This window comes from Triticum aestivum, chromosome 5B (assembly GCF_018294505.1).
Source record: "Triticum aestivum cultivar Chinese Spring chromosome 5B, IWGSC CS RefSeq v2.1, whole genome shotgun sequence".
In the NCBI taxonomy this organism is placed as follows: domain Eukaryota; kingdom Viridiplantae; phylum Streptophyta; class Magnoliopsida; order Poales; family Poaceae; genus Triticum; species Triticum aestivum.
In genome coordinates this window covers 173,174,952-173,190,743 of record NC_057807.1, presented here as the reverse complement: position 1 = coordinate 173,190,743, position 15,792 = coordinate 173,174,952, and positions in this window count along the sequence as shown.

Below are 15,792 nucleotides of genomic sequence, written 5' to 3'. Positions count from 1 at the left end.
CAGGCGAGAGGACATAGCGGACAATGGCAAAGCTCTTGGACTCTACAACAGGGCAAGGGGACGACGGCGGCAGTGACTATGGCAAACGGTGGCGACGGCGGGGCTCGGCCTCGCTTGGGCCGAGAGATAGGGAAGGGGAGGAGGTCCAGGGAGAGAGGGGAAAGTGCTGTGGGTTGGGGCGTCTCTAGGAGCTCTGTAAAGGATGGGGGAGGAAGCATGGGGTGGAAGCAGGGGGTGGCGTCGGGTGCACGCGCAAGCGACACGCCGGCGTCCTTCTTGCGTAAGGAGGAGGATGACTGGCACTGTGAGGCAGTGGGCCACACAGTGCTGGGCCAGCTGGGGCACCAGATGGGCTGCAGGTAAGCGACAGGTTAGTTTCTGCTCTTTTATTTTTATCGTTTTCTGTTTTCTATTTTATTTAATCTTTTAACATTGTTTTGAATTCAAACATAATTCAAACAGCCAAAACATCATCTGAGTATTTTTATGTTGGTGAATGGACTACTCCACATATACATAAAATATCTCAGGCCATTTGAAATATATTCATTATATATTATGAATATAACTCCAGATCCAAATAGAATATTGATTTAAAATCAGAGCTCAAACAATTCCTTAGAATATTCCAAAATTTTGGTTTGATTTATAACTCTGGCCAAAATTGTCAGAACTATTTCTAGGGTATTTTCGATCCACTGATTGCAATTTTAGGGTTCTTGCCCCTTTATTAAAAGGACTTCTGAGGCTTACACTTTCTCATTTCAAGTTTAACAAAATGGAAATATGATGCAACACCAGATGCTAGCACTAGGCATTACCAGAACTAGGGATGTGACAACTCACCCCTCTAAACAAGAATCTTATCCCGAGATTCAAGACATGAGGTAAGAAGACAGAGGGGACACAAAGCTAACATGATCTTCATAATCCAACTTACACTTCATAGGAGCATCAATTCGACCACCATCTTTATCTCGATGCCTTGCTGTGAGAACTCTAACCAACATGACAACGAGAGGAAAGGAAAACTCTAGAAGGATCGATCTTATCAAAGATCGAACAACTCAGGATCAACTCATGGAGTGAGACATCGAAACATCTCTTGAGCTGAGACACGAAACATACATCCGGAGGGATGGAGTGAAATGAATGATGAAGGTTCACTAGGTAGGCAACAATTCCACCCCTAGGAAGGTGGTGAACGGTTGTCAACATAGCGAGGAGTTTAGTTCCCATGATACCGTAACGAGACATCTTAGAGGAGGTGACTCGTAGAATTATTACCTTAAGTGGAAAAAAGAATTACTTTTGATACATAGATCATTGAAAGTCTCTATACCAGCCTAGGGAAAATCACAATCGATCAATTCAAGGAGTCTGAAAGAATGACATACTCAGACTAGGATGGGTGATGTGGACTACCTTGTTGATGACAAAGCAATGGATGACTTTGCTTATCACCGAAAATGGATGGAACCCATGGTAGGATCGCTTTTGAAAGATGATCCTGAATAACAACCACTGAAAGGATAGACCATAGTGGGATGGAACAATGGCGGTGCAAGCTGGGAGCAAAATGCAAAAGCTGGAATGAATCTAGTATCTGGGGAAAGACTCAACAGTCGAGAATGACTCAACTGTTTGAATGGTTGTAGCAAAATAGAAGAAACTAGGAGCAATCCCAGTTGGTGTCAATTAAAACACCTAGAGCTCGCGTGTGCTCTCGAGAACTTGAGCATTTCCACATTCATCAAGGTTTTACCAATATCTGTGTCAAGGATCCTGGCAACACAACATACTACCATGATGAATAATGATGGACAATGTAGATGCAAGGAAGATAACACCTTCTTAGATTTCACCTTAGCGAGGCCAAGGGAAAAATCTAGATGATCGACCGAGAGACATTTAGCACTCCACTTCTAATGTTCTCTTAAATGTGCTAGCGTAACCCATTTATAGATATGGTTTGGTGTCTAGAACATCAAGTAAAGGTCAGACTTCGGGAGTTCAAGAATCCATAAGGAACAATTATTGGAGTAAATCCTACGAAATCCTTATGGCGAGGTGTCCAACTTCCTCAATCAAGATACTACAATAATAGGTCTTCCGGCTGGGTGTGTTGGCCACAACATCCACTTTACCGGGTTACAGAGAGACCAATATTATAGTTCTTGGGTACTCCGGTAAAATCCCGATTTCACCCGGAACACTTCCGATATCCAAATATAGGCTTCCAATATATCAATCTTCATGTCTCGACCATTTCGAGACTCCTCGTCATGTCCGTGATCACATTCGGGACCCCGAACAACCTTCGGTACATCAAAACTCATAAACTCATAATATAACCGTCATTGAAACTTTAAGCGTGTGGAACCTACGGGTTCGAGAACTATGTAGACATGATCGAGACACCTTTCCGGTCAATAACCAATAGCGGAACCTGGATGCTCATATTGGCTCCTACATATTCTACGAAGATCTTTATCGGTCAAACCGCATAACAACATACGTTGTTCCCTTTGTCATCGGTATGTTACTTGCCCGAGATTCGATGGTCGGTATCTCAATACCTAGTTCTATCTCGTTACCGGCAATTCTCTTTACTCGTTATGTAATGCATCATTCCGTAGCTAACTCATTAGCTACATTGCTTGCAAGGCTTATAGTAATGTGCATACCGAGAGGGCCCAGAGATACCTCTCCGACAATCGGAGTGACAAAACCTAATCTCGAAATACGCCAACTCAACAAGTACCTTTGGAGACACTTGTAGAGCTCCTTTATAATCACCCAGTTATGTTGTGATGTTTGGTAGCACACAAAGTGTTCCTCCGGTAAACGGGAGTTGCATAATATCATAATTGTAGGAACATGTATAAGTCATGAAGAAAGTAATAGCAACATACTAAACGATCAACTGCTAAGCTAACGGAATGGGTCAAGTCAATCACATCATTCTGTTAATGATGTGATCCCGTTAATCAAATGACAACTCATGTCTATGGTTAGGAAACATAACCATATTTGATTAATGAGCTAGTCAACTAGAGGCATACTAGTGACATTATGTTTGTCTATGTATTCACACATGTATCATGTTTCCGGTTAATACAATTCTAGCATGAATAATAAACATTTATCATGATATAAGGAAATAAATAATAACTTTATTATTGCCTCTACGACATATTTCCTTCACTGGGCCCACATGTCAAAATTAGCAGAACTAATTAAATTTAGTTAGCACTTAAGCCAAAATTAGCAGGGGCCTGGGCCCACTTGTCAGCGACCCAAGGGAGGTCAAGGCCCCTGGCCAGCGCGGTCAAACCCGCCGGCGACTCGACAACGGCGAGGCTAGACGCGGTGGTGGAGCTCGGGATTGCTCCTACGTCGACCAAAACGACTGCAGTTTGGTCCTACGCGCTCCTGGGAGTGAGCCGCATCGGCTGGTGGTGGTGGCCGAGCTCGGGTTGGCCGGGAACTGCGCCGGCGATGGCCGTGGCGGCTGCCGGAGCTCAGGTGAGCTCGGGGTCGAGGCTACAGCAGCCTTGGCGATGCGAGGTTATCACCTTGTGTGTCTATGCGGTGCGACGAATATGTTGGACGCATGCCCGGGACCAAATGGTCACTGGAGCGTCATCGGCGGTGAGCTTAGGCAGCGGCGCAGTCGGGTGAGAGAGGCGCGGCGGCTACGACATGAAAGAGAGAGAACAGAGGGGGGAGGATGATTAGCAGCTCGCGGAGAACACGAAGAGTGGGTCGGCGAGCTCAGGTAGGGGCTGATGAGGACGGGAGTTCGCCGGCGATCTCGGCAGCCGAACGACGAAGACGAGGTCGGAGTGCTTGCGTCGAGTTGTGCGAGCGCTCGGGCTCAGGCAAGACGATGTAGCAGACGATGGAAAAGCTCTTGGACTCTGCAATAGGGTGAGGGGACGGCGGCGACAGTGACTATGGCAAACGGTGGCGACGGCGGGTCTCGGTCTCGCTTGGGCCGAGAGATAGGGAAGGGGAGGAGGTCCAGGGAGAGAGGGGAAAGTGCAGGTGTTCGGGGCATCTCTAGGCGCTCGGTCGAGGATGGGGGAGGAAGCATGAGGTGGAAGCAGGGGTGGCGTCCGGTGCATGCACGGGCAACACGCCTACATCATTCTTGCGTAAGAAGGAGGACAACTGGCACTGTGAGCCAGTGGGCCGCATAGTGCTGGGCCAGCTGGGGCACCAGATGGGCTGCGGGTAAGCGACAGGTGAGTTTCTGCTCTTTTATTTTTATTTTTTTCCGTTTTCTATTTTATTTAATCTTTTGCCACCATCATCTGAGTATTTTTATGTTGCTTAATGGACTACTCCACATATACATAAAATATGTCAGGCCATTTGAATTATATTCATTATATATTATGAATATAACTCCAAATCCAAATAGAATATTGATTTAAAATCAGAGCTCAAATAATTCCTTAGAATGTTCCAAAATTTTGGTTTGATTTATAACTCTGGCCAAAATTGTCAAAACTATTTCCAGGGTATTTTGGATCCACTGATTGCAATTTTAGGGTTCTTGCCCCTTTATTAAAAGGACTTCTGAGGCTTACACTTTCTCATTTCAAGTTTAACAAAATTTAAATATGATGCTGCACCAGATGCTAGCACTTGGCATTACCAGAACTAGGGATGTGACAACTCATTCCCTCTAAACAAGAATCTCGTCCCGAGATTCAAGACATGAGGTAAGAAAACAGAGGGGACACAAAGCTAACACGATCTTCATAATCCAACTTACACTTCATAGGAGCATCAATTCGACTACAATCTTTGTCTCGATGCCTTGCTGTGAGAACTCCAACCAACATGACAACGAGAGGAAAGGGAAACTCTATAAGGATCGATCTTATCAAAGATCGAACAACTCAGGATCAACTCATGGAGTGAGACATTGAAACATCTCTTGAGCTGAGAGACGAAGCATACATCCAGAGGGATGAAGTGAAATGAATGATGAAGGTTCACTAGATAGGCAACAATTCCACACCTAGGAAGGTGGTGAATGGTTGTCAACGTAGCGTGGAGTTTAGTTCCAATGATACCATAACAAGACATCTTAGAGGAGGTGACTCGTAGAATTATTACCTTAAGTGGCAACAAGAATTACTTTTGATACATAGATCATTGAAAGTCTCTATACCAGCCTAGGGAAAATCACAATCAATCAATTGAAGGAGTCTGAAAGAATGACATACTCAGACTAGGATGGGTGATGTGGACTACCTTGTTGATGACAAAGCAATGGATGACTTTCCTTATCACCGGAAATGGATGGAACCCATGGTAAGATCACTTTTGAAGATGATCCTGAATAACAACCACTGAAAGGATAGACCATAGTGGGATGGAACAATGGAGGTGCAAGCTGGGAGCAAAGGGCAAAAGCTGGAATGAATCTAGTATCTGGGGAAAGACGCAACAGTCAAGAATGACTCCACAATTTGAATGGTTATAGCAAAATCGAGGAAATTGGGAGCAATCCCAGTTGGTGCCAATGACAACACCTAGAGCTTGCTCGTGCTCTCGAGAACTTGAGCATTTCCACATTCATCAAGGTTTTACGAATATCCATGTCAAGGATGCTGGCAACACAACATACTACCCTGATGAATAATGATGGACAATGCAGTTGCAAGGAATATAACACCTTCTCAGATTTCACCTTAGCGAGGCCAAGGGAAATTTGGCACTCCGCTTCTAATGTTCTCCTTAATGTGCTAGCGTAACCCATTTATATATATGGTTTGCTGTCTAGAACATCAAGTAAAGGTCAGACTTTGGGAGTTCAAGAATCCATAAGGAACAATTATTGTATTAAATCCTACGAAATCCTTATGGGGAGGTGGCCAACTTCCTTAATCAAGATACTACAATAATAGGTCTTCCGGCTGGTGTGTTGGCCACGACATCCACTTTACCGGGTTATAGAGAGACCAATATTATTGTTCTTGGGAAATGTTCCAACTATCATATCTGCCTGAGATTCAGATCTGGTTGGTGTCAGGATATTCCAGACTCATCAAATCTAGAGAGAAAAATGAAAGTTTGTAGCATAAATCAACGAGATGACGTTGCGAGATTCTCAGGTAATGAACTACGATAGCAAGCTCCAGAACATGAGCTGGTTCTGCTACACACATGTGAACACGCTGTCCCAGACAAGCATGACCACATAGTAGTCTTATAATAAAACACTACCAAGTTCAGGTGGGGAACCATCATTGTGGATAACGAAGTCTTGTGCAAGACCTAGGATTAGCACAACTCATTTTCCTTGAACAAATCAATCAGTGGCTTGGTGTTCTAGGGATACATATAGAATGAAGGTTGCAAGTCTCCAGACCACAGAATACTTCACACATATGCATGACTGACTTGGGATGACTCTAGAGGAAGCAAAACTAACTTTCCTGAATTCATGGCGGCAACTTGCATGAAATGCACATGAATTAGAGGAAGTCACTTCTTTCATCCGGACACATGCTTCATGAATGGAACACGAAGACATTGTTCACAAAGTTTCCAACACTAGCTAGATGTTCAACACGAATCATGGGGAAGGTAAAAATGTTGCTGATGGAATCAACAACGATTCATCTAGGTTTCCATATAAGTGGAATTCCACAATTATGTGAACAAGGTGATAGAATTGGTCAGACCCAAAGGATATAATTGTGTATGCTCCCACGAGTAAGACAACATTACGAATATCGTTGGTTCTGACTTGATTTGATGACAGCCCATACGCAATCAAAGAATTGGGTAAGACAATAGATCCAACAATTGACAAGAGGATCAATCAATGAAGATATGATCTTTCTTCCACACACACGCACAAGGGAAATCCTTTGGAATGAACTGAGATGGACAAGCTATTGTCTTCCAACTCTCCAAGTTGTTATTTAGCTTAACCAACTAGCTCAGGATATCCAACACAGATTCTTGGAGAAAGGGTGGTTTACAAGAAAACCTACTTGATCACGAACTCAACATAGCGGTCAGGTGACGACCTGGTGATACTTCCAAGAAGATATTCGGAAAATCATGAATCACCGATATGTTACTAAGCTCGAGAACAATATCGCTTTTCAGGGCAAGACGATATGACCAAAAGAGCAAGGGATTGACACAATCCTAACTCATTGATCGAAGAGTGCACCAGAAATAAAGACTAGGTAGCACTATCAGTCTTAGAATGAGGATTAAATAACCAACATGCTAAGAATGGAGTTATTGTCCTTTCACTACCGAGCAACAAGGTTGCTAGGAGTATTGATTTCACACATCACGATTCAGTTGTCGGCATTCCAGTTAAATAACACGATACCAAGGAATGAATAATGATGGCGAGAAGTATCACTTTGTCAATAATTCATAAGATCTGGTGCAATTCTCATGAAAATCCTGAGGTAAAGGGGGTGATACTGCAGGGTAGAACAGAATCAAAAGCTGGATTGGCATTTTGGTTTGCGGATTACAACTGCTTTGACCCAATCCTGGAAATGGATGAGGTACTGGAGTTTGTTTCTCCCAGTCATTCTGAGATAGAATGGCTTGACGAACCATGAGAAAATAGGCATCGATAAGACAAATGCACACATGCTCTTGACTATCAACTGATAGATGAAGGCCGAAATACAATTAAAGACATAGAACTCAAGGGAACATAGGATTTTCTCAGTTGTGGATGCATAGATTAGCATGTCGAGGAGTTCACCATATTTATTCTGGATAACCCTTGCAAAAAGGTAGAACTGGCAGAGTCACAACATAGAATCGAGAACTTATCAAGAGCAGTCTGGTTGTGATCTTTTGGTTCAAAAGAACTTCTGCCATATTGGTTCATGGTATTCGAAGAATGATATACCACGGACCTCGAGGACTATCGCAAAGGTTACTAATATCCTAAAGGAACTAGAAAACACTATCAACATGAAGTAAGTGGAGTGAATCTTGGGTTCGAGAACCCAGGGTAGAATACATACTACTAAGTGGCATCATGGAATGCTTTCAAGAATGATGGCCAGAATCATAACACTGTGAACGGAAACATGGATGGATTACTAGGTGGTTCTCCAAGACACCTAGAGTCATAATAATAACTCCAACATATATGTCGTGGCAATAGAGTACTTCAACACACTGGTTAGTGTGGTTAATCTGGCCCAAAGAAACATCGGGAACAGAGAGAAGGAATTTGCAAATGCATCAGACTATTTAGAAACCTGGGATGACTCGGACAACATAACGACTGTAAATGCTCGAAAAGATTTGACACATGCTGCAAAATGGAGGCACAAACACTTAACATCACAATATCAAGGTTCCGAGACCAACTATCAACACACAGAAGTAGTAGGAACTGAACGAATTAGTAACACGTGATCCTGATATGAAGAAGAGAAAGCCTAGTTCCTTAACCCCGTAGGAAAGAGAGGATGACTCAGATCAGAAGGTCATAAGGTATAAGGAGTAAAAGGATCCTTACGTTCCTTCCACAATCAATTCCCTTATATAACTAAAGAATTTCTAGACTCAACTTCGACCAGTTAGGCTTGGTAAACCTACAGGCAGTCAAGCTTTGATACCAAAGCTGTCAGGACCCTGATCCTAAGTCACACTGATCTAGCATGTAACACATCATATCACTTTGCGGCCTCATGCACGGTATTCCAATGGGTGCCACCTTATCTGGACCGGGACCGTTTGCGCCTTTTGGCTCACGTATATGATAGTACCGCTAGCATGCATATGACAAAGAACCCGGGCCGACATAACTAGTCGTAAACCCAAGGTGGCTCTAACTTACAGGGACAGGCATACATGACCCAGCAACGAACGTGTCGATGAACAACGTATGAACCCAAGTCGTAGCAAGCTACAAGGACTTAAAGGAACAACGTGTGACATTTCCCCGAAGGGACAGACACAGGAACGAAGGACACATGTCGGCCAGCCTAAGTGTTTACGGAGCAGTCGCAAGCTATCGTGGCTCAGTGGAAGCACTAGGAGACATTTCCCGGTAAGAGAGGATACCAAGAATAGACAACTAGGTTGTCGGATCCCAAACATACCAAGCATTTCAATAATCATACACATAATATGCTCGATATGTGCAAATACAACATGGCATCACAACATGACTCTACAACTAAAGTAATTATTCATTAGGCTCCGAGGAGCGAGATATTACAAACATGGTTCTCATGACCCAACATTCAGAGCATACCGGGTACAGACAACTACAAATGAAAAAGGCTGAGAAGCCTGATTATCTACAAGATCCTACTGAGGGCACAAGATCGTAGCTGAGGTAACAAGCTAAACATCGAAGTCCATGCGGAACTACTAGTGAGATTGGAGTCTCTCTGCAAAACATAAATTAAGCAAACGCGAGTATAAATGTACCCAGCAAGACTTACATCAGAACTAACTAGATATGCATCAGTATCAACAAAGGGATGGTGGGGTTTAACTGCAGCAAGCCATCTTTGACTCGGTAGCTATCCTGAACTATGACTGCAAGTAACTCTTTTGAGGTGGCACACACGAGTCCACATATTCACCATATGAATACACAACTATGGATCCGCTCCCGTCTTCCTACGAGAATGCCATACATAGCACTCACGCTTATCTTGCACATTTTAGAGTATCCACTATCACTTGTCTATGAACTTCACAAGCAACCAATAGTCCTTTACCGCGGACGCGGCTATTCGAATAGATCTTGTTAACCCTGCAGGGGTGTACTTCTTCACACACACGCTCTCTCCACCTACCTCCATGTACACGTCATGTACCTCAGCAACCTTCAAGCGGAAGCCTAGCGAGGGTGTCGGCCATGACCTAACTAACCATGCAAGACTCGAGTACAGGTTTATCGCCTATTCGGGTTCCATCCGCAAGAAGATCCGGCCGGGGTGTCGCTCACGGCCCCAAACGATGTGAGTAGGGCTCCCAAGCCCACCATCCAGGTGCCACTTGGTACACCATGCCACTGCACCTAATCTATCCCAAGCCCACCAGTACCGGGTGCCACTTGGTAGACTACTAGCACTACCTACAAACACTAGAAACTAGTTGCAACTCCTAGACAGAGATCGAGTTGGTTAATAAGTCGAGAGATCTTGGAGTGCCTGGAGCCCAATGTGTGGTAGTAACTGTCTTAGATCACAGACACAGAACTCAGTTCCTGAGGACGGTTTGAATGAGATAACCCACCATGTACTCCTACATGGGCTCTCACCGCTACCTTTACCAAATTGTGTTCACACACTTAGCTCTCAACAGTAGGACATGTTCACAACCTTCCAATTCATCCCCGATGAATCAGACCTGACACAACTCTAAGCAAGAGCAGGCATGACAAACAATCATGAATGAGTAGGCACAACATGGGTCAAACAATCCTACTCATGCTAGTGGGTTTCATCTATTTACTGTGGCAATGACAGGTCATGCAAAGCAAATGGGTTCAACTACCGCAACATGCAACAGATGAATCATTGTTGTCCTAATGCAGTAAAAGAGAGCAGGAACGAGAGAGTGGGATTGTATCGGAATGACCAAGGGGGTTTTGCTTGCCTAGCACTTCTGAAGATAGTATAGTTCCTCATCGGTGTCATTGATCGCATCGTCGAAACATCGTCTACTGAGAGGGGACAAACACCGGCAAACCAAGAAGAAACACAATTAATGCAATGCAACAATATGATGCATGATCACGACATCTCAAGATGCTGTGTTTTGAGCTAATGCAATTAACAACAAGTTAAATGGAGTTGGTTTGAACCCCAGGTTCAAATTCAAACTCCCACTACTGGAATCTGCTACTTTGCCATCTGCCAGCTCTTTGCCGTCAGCTAGCAGACGGCAAAGAAGCTCTTTGCCATCAGCTACCCGAAAGCAGACGGCAAAGAACTGGCCGATGGCAAATATCGTTCAAATGATTTGTTCTAAACAGTAGTCATAAGTTGTTCTAACATGCATGAAAATGGTACGTACGGACAGATTGGACTTTTCTGATACTTTTTCAAATATAACTTATCTCATTTGGAGTTATGGTTGAATTTATATGATTTTTAGAAGTTTTGGACATTTCATGAAATTTATAAATCATTTCTGATTTATTTTAAAATCTCAGAAAATGTTTACTGCTTGAGCATTGCGTAAGCATTACGTCAGCAGGTTAACTACGCTGACCAGGTCAAACCTGACCTGTGGGTCCCGCACGTCGGTGTATAACTAACTAACCTAAGTTAATTAGCATTGAACTAACCCTAATCTAGACTAGTTAAGGCCATAGGCCCACATGTCAGCATTAGCAGAGCTAATTAAATTTAGTTAGCACTTAACCCACAATTAGCAGGGGCCTAGGCCCACTTGTCAGTGACCCAGGGGAGGCCAAACTCCCTGGTCAGCAGGGTCAAACCTGTCGGCGAATCGACGCCGACGAGGCCAGACGAGGTGGTGGAGCTCGGGATTGCTCCTCCGTCGACCAAAACGACTGCGGTTTAGTCCTACGCGCTCCTGGGAGTGAGCCACATTGTATGGTGGTGGTGGTCGAGCTTGGGTTGGCCGCGAACTACGCCGTCGACGGTGGTGGAGGCTGCCGGAGCTCAGGTGAGCTTGTGGTCGAGGCTACAACAGCCTTGGTGGTGCAAGGTTAGCACCTACGGTGTCTACACGGTGCAGCGAGAACATTGGACGCATGCCCGGGACCAAATGGTCAACGGAGCGTCATCGCCGGCGTGCTTAGGCGGAAGCGCAGTCTGGTGAGAGAGGCACGGCGGCTACGACATGCAAGAGAGAGAATAGGGAGAGGGAGGATGATCAGCAGCTCAAGGAGAACACGAAGAGTGGGTCGGCGAGCTTGGGGAGGGGCTAATGAGGACGGGAGGTCACTGGTGATCTCGGCGGCCGAACGACGAAGACGAGGTTGGAGTGGTCACGGCGAGGCGCGCGAGCGCTTGGGCCCAGGCCAGATGACGTAGCGGACGATGGTGAAGCTCTTGGACTCTGCAACAGGACGAGGGGATGGTGGTGGCAGCGACTACGGCAAACGACGGCGATGGCGGGTCTCGGTCTCACTTGGGCCGATAGATAGGGAAGGGAAGGAGGTCCAGGGAGAGAGCGGAAAGTGCAGGGGGTCGGGGCATCTCCGAGCGCTCGCTCGAGGACGGGGGAGGAAGCATGAGGTGGAAACAGGAGGTGGTGTCCGGTGCGCGCACGGGAGATACGCCGGCGTCCTTCTGGCGCAAGGAGGAGGACGACTGGCACTGTGGGCCAATGGGCCGCACAATGCTGGGCCAGCTGGGGCGCCAGATAGGGTGCAGCTAAGTAACTGGTGAGTTTCTGCTCTTTTATTTTTATTGTTTTCTGTTTTATTTAATATTTTGCCACTGTTTTGAATTGAAACAAAATTCAAACAGTGCCAATACATCATCTGAGTATTTTTATGTTGCTTAATGGACTACTCCACATATACATAAAATATCTCAGGGCATATGAAAATATATTCATTATTTCTTATGAATATAACTCCAGATTCGAATAGAATATTGATTTAAAACCAAAGCCCAAATAATTCCTTAGAAATGTTCCGAAATTTTGGTTTGATTTATAACTCTGGCCAAAATTGTTAGAACTATTTCCAGGGTATTTTGGATCCACTAATTGCAATTTTAGGGTTCTTGCCCCTTTATTAAAAGGACTTCTGAGGCTTACAATTTCCTCATTTCAAGTTTAACAAAATTTAAACATGATGCAACACCAGATGCTAGCACTAGGCATTACCAGAACTAGGGATGTGACACTTGTCAAATTTTGATCATTGACGTTAGCACGAAGACATGCGGTTTATATTTTTGAATGGGACGCCTTTTGCTGTCAGCAGCATCGATCGATTTTTCTTTATTCTTTAGTTGGTAAGTAAATATTGGCTCTGACATGTGAATCACTGAGATGCATAATCATCAATTTTTTTGAATGTTCTCTATGAATTGCCAGGCCTATGTGTTTGATTGTAATGTACAAGAACGCTAGAAAGCTACTCAAACTTTTTGTACTCCCTATGTTCCTTTTTACTTTGCACATTAGATTTCTTTCAAGTCAGGTGATTTTACATTGTGAATCTTGATACTTTTTTCTATAAGATTGGTCAAAGTAGAGATAGTTTGACTTCAGACAAAACATATATGCAGACTAAAAAGGCCGGAGGGAGTACGTGTGAAACTGCTGCAAACATGATGATCACCCTGGGAATAATGCCAGTACGCATTGTTTTGCATGTTCATCCAATGCCAGTGATACAATAATTCGAACTAATCAAACTAAATTCATTCATACACAGCCAGACTTCCTATAAACATGCCGGATTTCATTACATTTCATACATTCTTCTACTAAAAAGTGGTGCGCTGGAGGTATAATTAATTCATCGAAGCTACGCACCCGTGTGTGGCTGAGTCGAACAGAAGCTCCTTCTCCATCACAGCTCTCCAACTCCACGTCACCACCAAGAAGCAAATCGGCCATCAATGCTCTACCCGCCGAGCTTAGCGGAGGGTAGCAGTGGTGGCCTTACTTGGACCCGAGCGGTGGTGACCTACCATCTTCTACTCTTCCTCGTTTTCTGTGTGGCGCGGCCTCGTTTGCAGTGGGGCGGGGCCTCGACGGAGTCGACGATGTCCTCTGTCTCGTTGGTGGCGAGGCGGCGGCGAGGCGCAACGAGGGAAATCATCTCCCTCATTGCTGGCAGGGCGGTGCCTTGGCGGAGCTGGCGATGTCCTCTGCCTCGTTGTTGGCGGGGCGAGGCCTCGGCGGAGCAGGGCCTTGCCGAAGCCGGTGAAGTCCTCCACCTCGGTGCCAGCAGGGCGGGGCCTCGGTGGAGCCTGATACGTCTCCAACGTATCTACTTTTCCAAACACTTTTGACCTTGTTTTGGACTCTAACTTGCATGATTTGAATGAAACTAACCCGGACTGACGCTGTTTTCAGCAGAACTGCCATGATGTTGTTTTATGTGTAGAAAAGAAAAGTTCTCGGAATGTCCTGGAAATCCACGGAGGCACTTTTTGGAATTAATAAGAATTTCTGGGCGAAAAAATACACCAGGGGGCCCAGGGCCTGTCCACGAGACAGGGGGGCAACCCCCCCCCCCCCGGTATGGCGCGCCCCCCTATCTCGTGGGCCCCCTGGACCTCCACCGACCTCAACTCCAGCTCCATATATTCACGTTCGGGGAGAAAAAATAAGAGCGAAAGTTTCATCGCGTTTTACGACACGGAGCCGCCGCCAAGCCCTAATCTCTCTCGGGAGGGCTGATCTGGAGTCCATTCGGGGCTCCGAACAGGGAGATTCGTCGCCGTCGTCATCATCAACCATCCTCCATCACCAATTTCATGATGCTCACCGCTGTGCGTGAGTAATTCCATCGTAGGCTTGCTGGACGGTGATGGTTTGGATGCGATTTACCGTGTAATCAAGTTAGTTTTGTTAGGGTTTGATCCCTAGTATCCACTATGTTCTGAGATTGATGTTGCTATGACTTTGCTATGCTTAATGCTTGTCACTAGGGCCCGAGTGCCATGATTTCAGATCTGAACCTATTATGTTTTCATGAATATATGTGTGTTCTTGATCCTATCTTGCAAGTCTATAGTCACCTATTATGTGTTATGATCCGACAACCCCGAAGTGACAATAATCGGGATACTTCTCGGTGATGACCGTAGTTTGAGTTCATGTATTCACTATAAGCTAATGCTTTGTTCCGGTTCTCTATTAAAAGGAGGCCTTAATATCCCTTAGTTTCTGCTAGGACCCGCTGCCACGGGAGGGTAGGACAAAAGATGTCATGCAAGTTCTTTTCCGTAAGCACGTATGACTATTTACGGAATACATGCCTACATTACATTGATGAACTGGAGCTAGTTCTGTGTCACCCTATGTTATAGCTATTACATGAGGAATCACATCCGGCATAATTATCCATCACTGATCCATTGCCTACGAGCTTTTCAAGTATTGTTCTTCGCTTATCTACTTTTCTATTGCTACTGTTACAACTACTACAAAAACCCCAAAACTATTATCTTTACTTTTGCCACCATTACCTTTATTATCATACTACTTTTGCTACTAAACACATTGCTGCAGATACTAAGTTATCCAGGTGTGGTTGAATTGACAACTCAACTGCTAATACTCAAGAATATTCTTTGGCTCCCCTTGTGTCGAATCAATAAATTTGGGTTGAATACTTTACCCTCGAAAGATGTTGCGACCCCCTACACTTGTGGGTTATCAAGACTAATTTCTGGCACCGTTGCCGGGGAAGCATAGCTCTATTCTCTAAGTCACTTGGGATTTATATCTGTTGATCACTATGAAGAACTTGAAAGACGACCAAACTACTATTTTGCCCTCAACTACGAGGGGAGGTAAGGAACTGCCATCTAGCTTTGCACTAGATTCTCCTTCCGTTATCAGTAAGCTTGCGACACCTAAACCTGCTACTGCTATGAATTCTGATATGTCGCATGTTATTGATGATGCCACTTCTACTATGCATGATGAAACTACTTTTGTGCATGATTACTTTGCCATTAGGTGAATTTCTTGATGAACAACTTGCTAGAGTTAGTGGGAATGAAATTACTGAAGAACCTATTTTTGATGATAGTGATGATGAAGGTTCTCCCAATGATTATGTATTACCTGTTGTTCCTAAGGGTTATG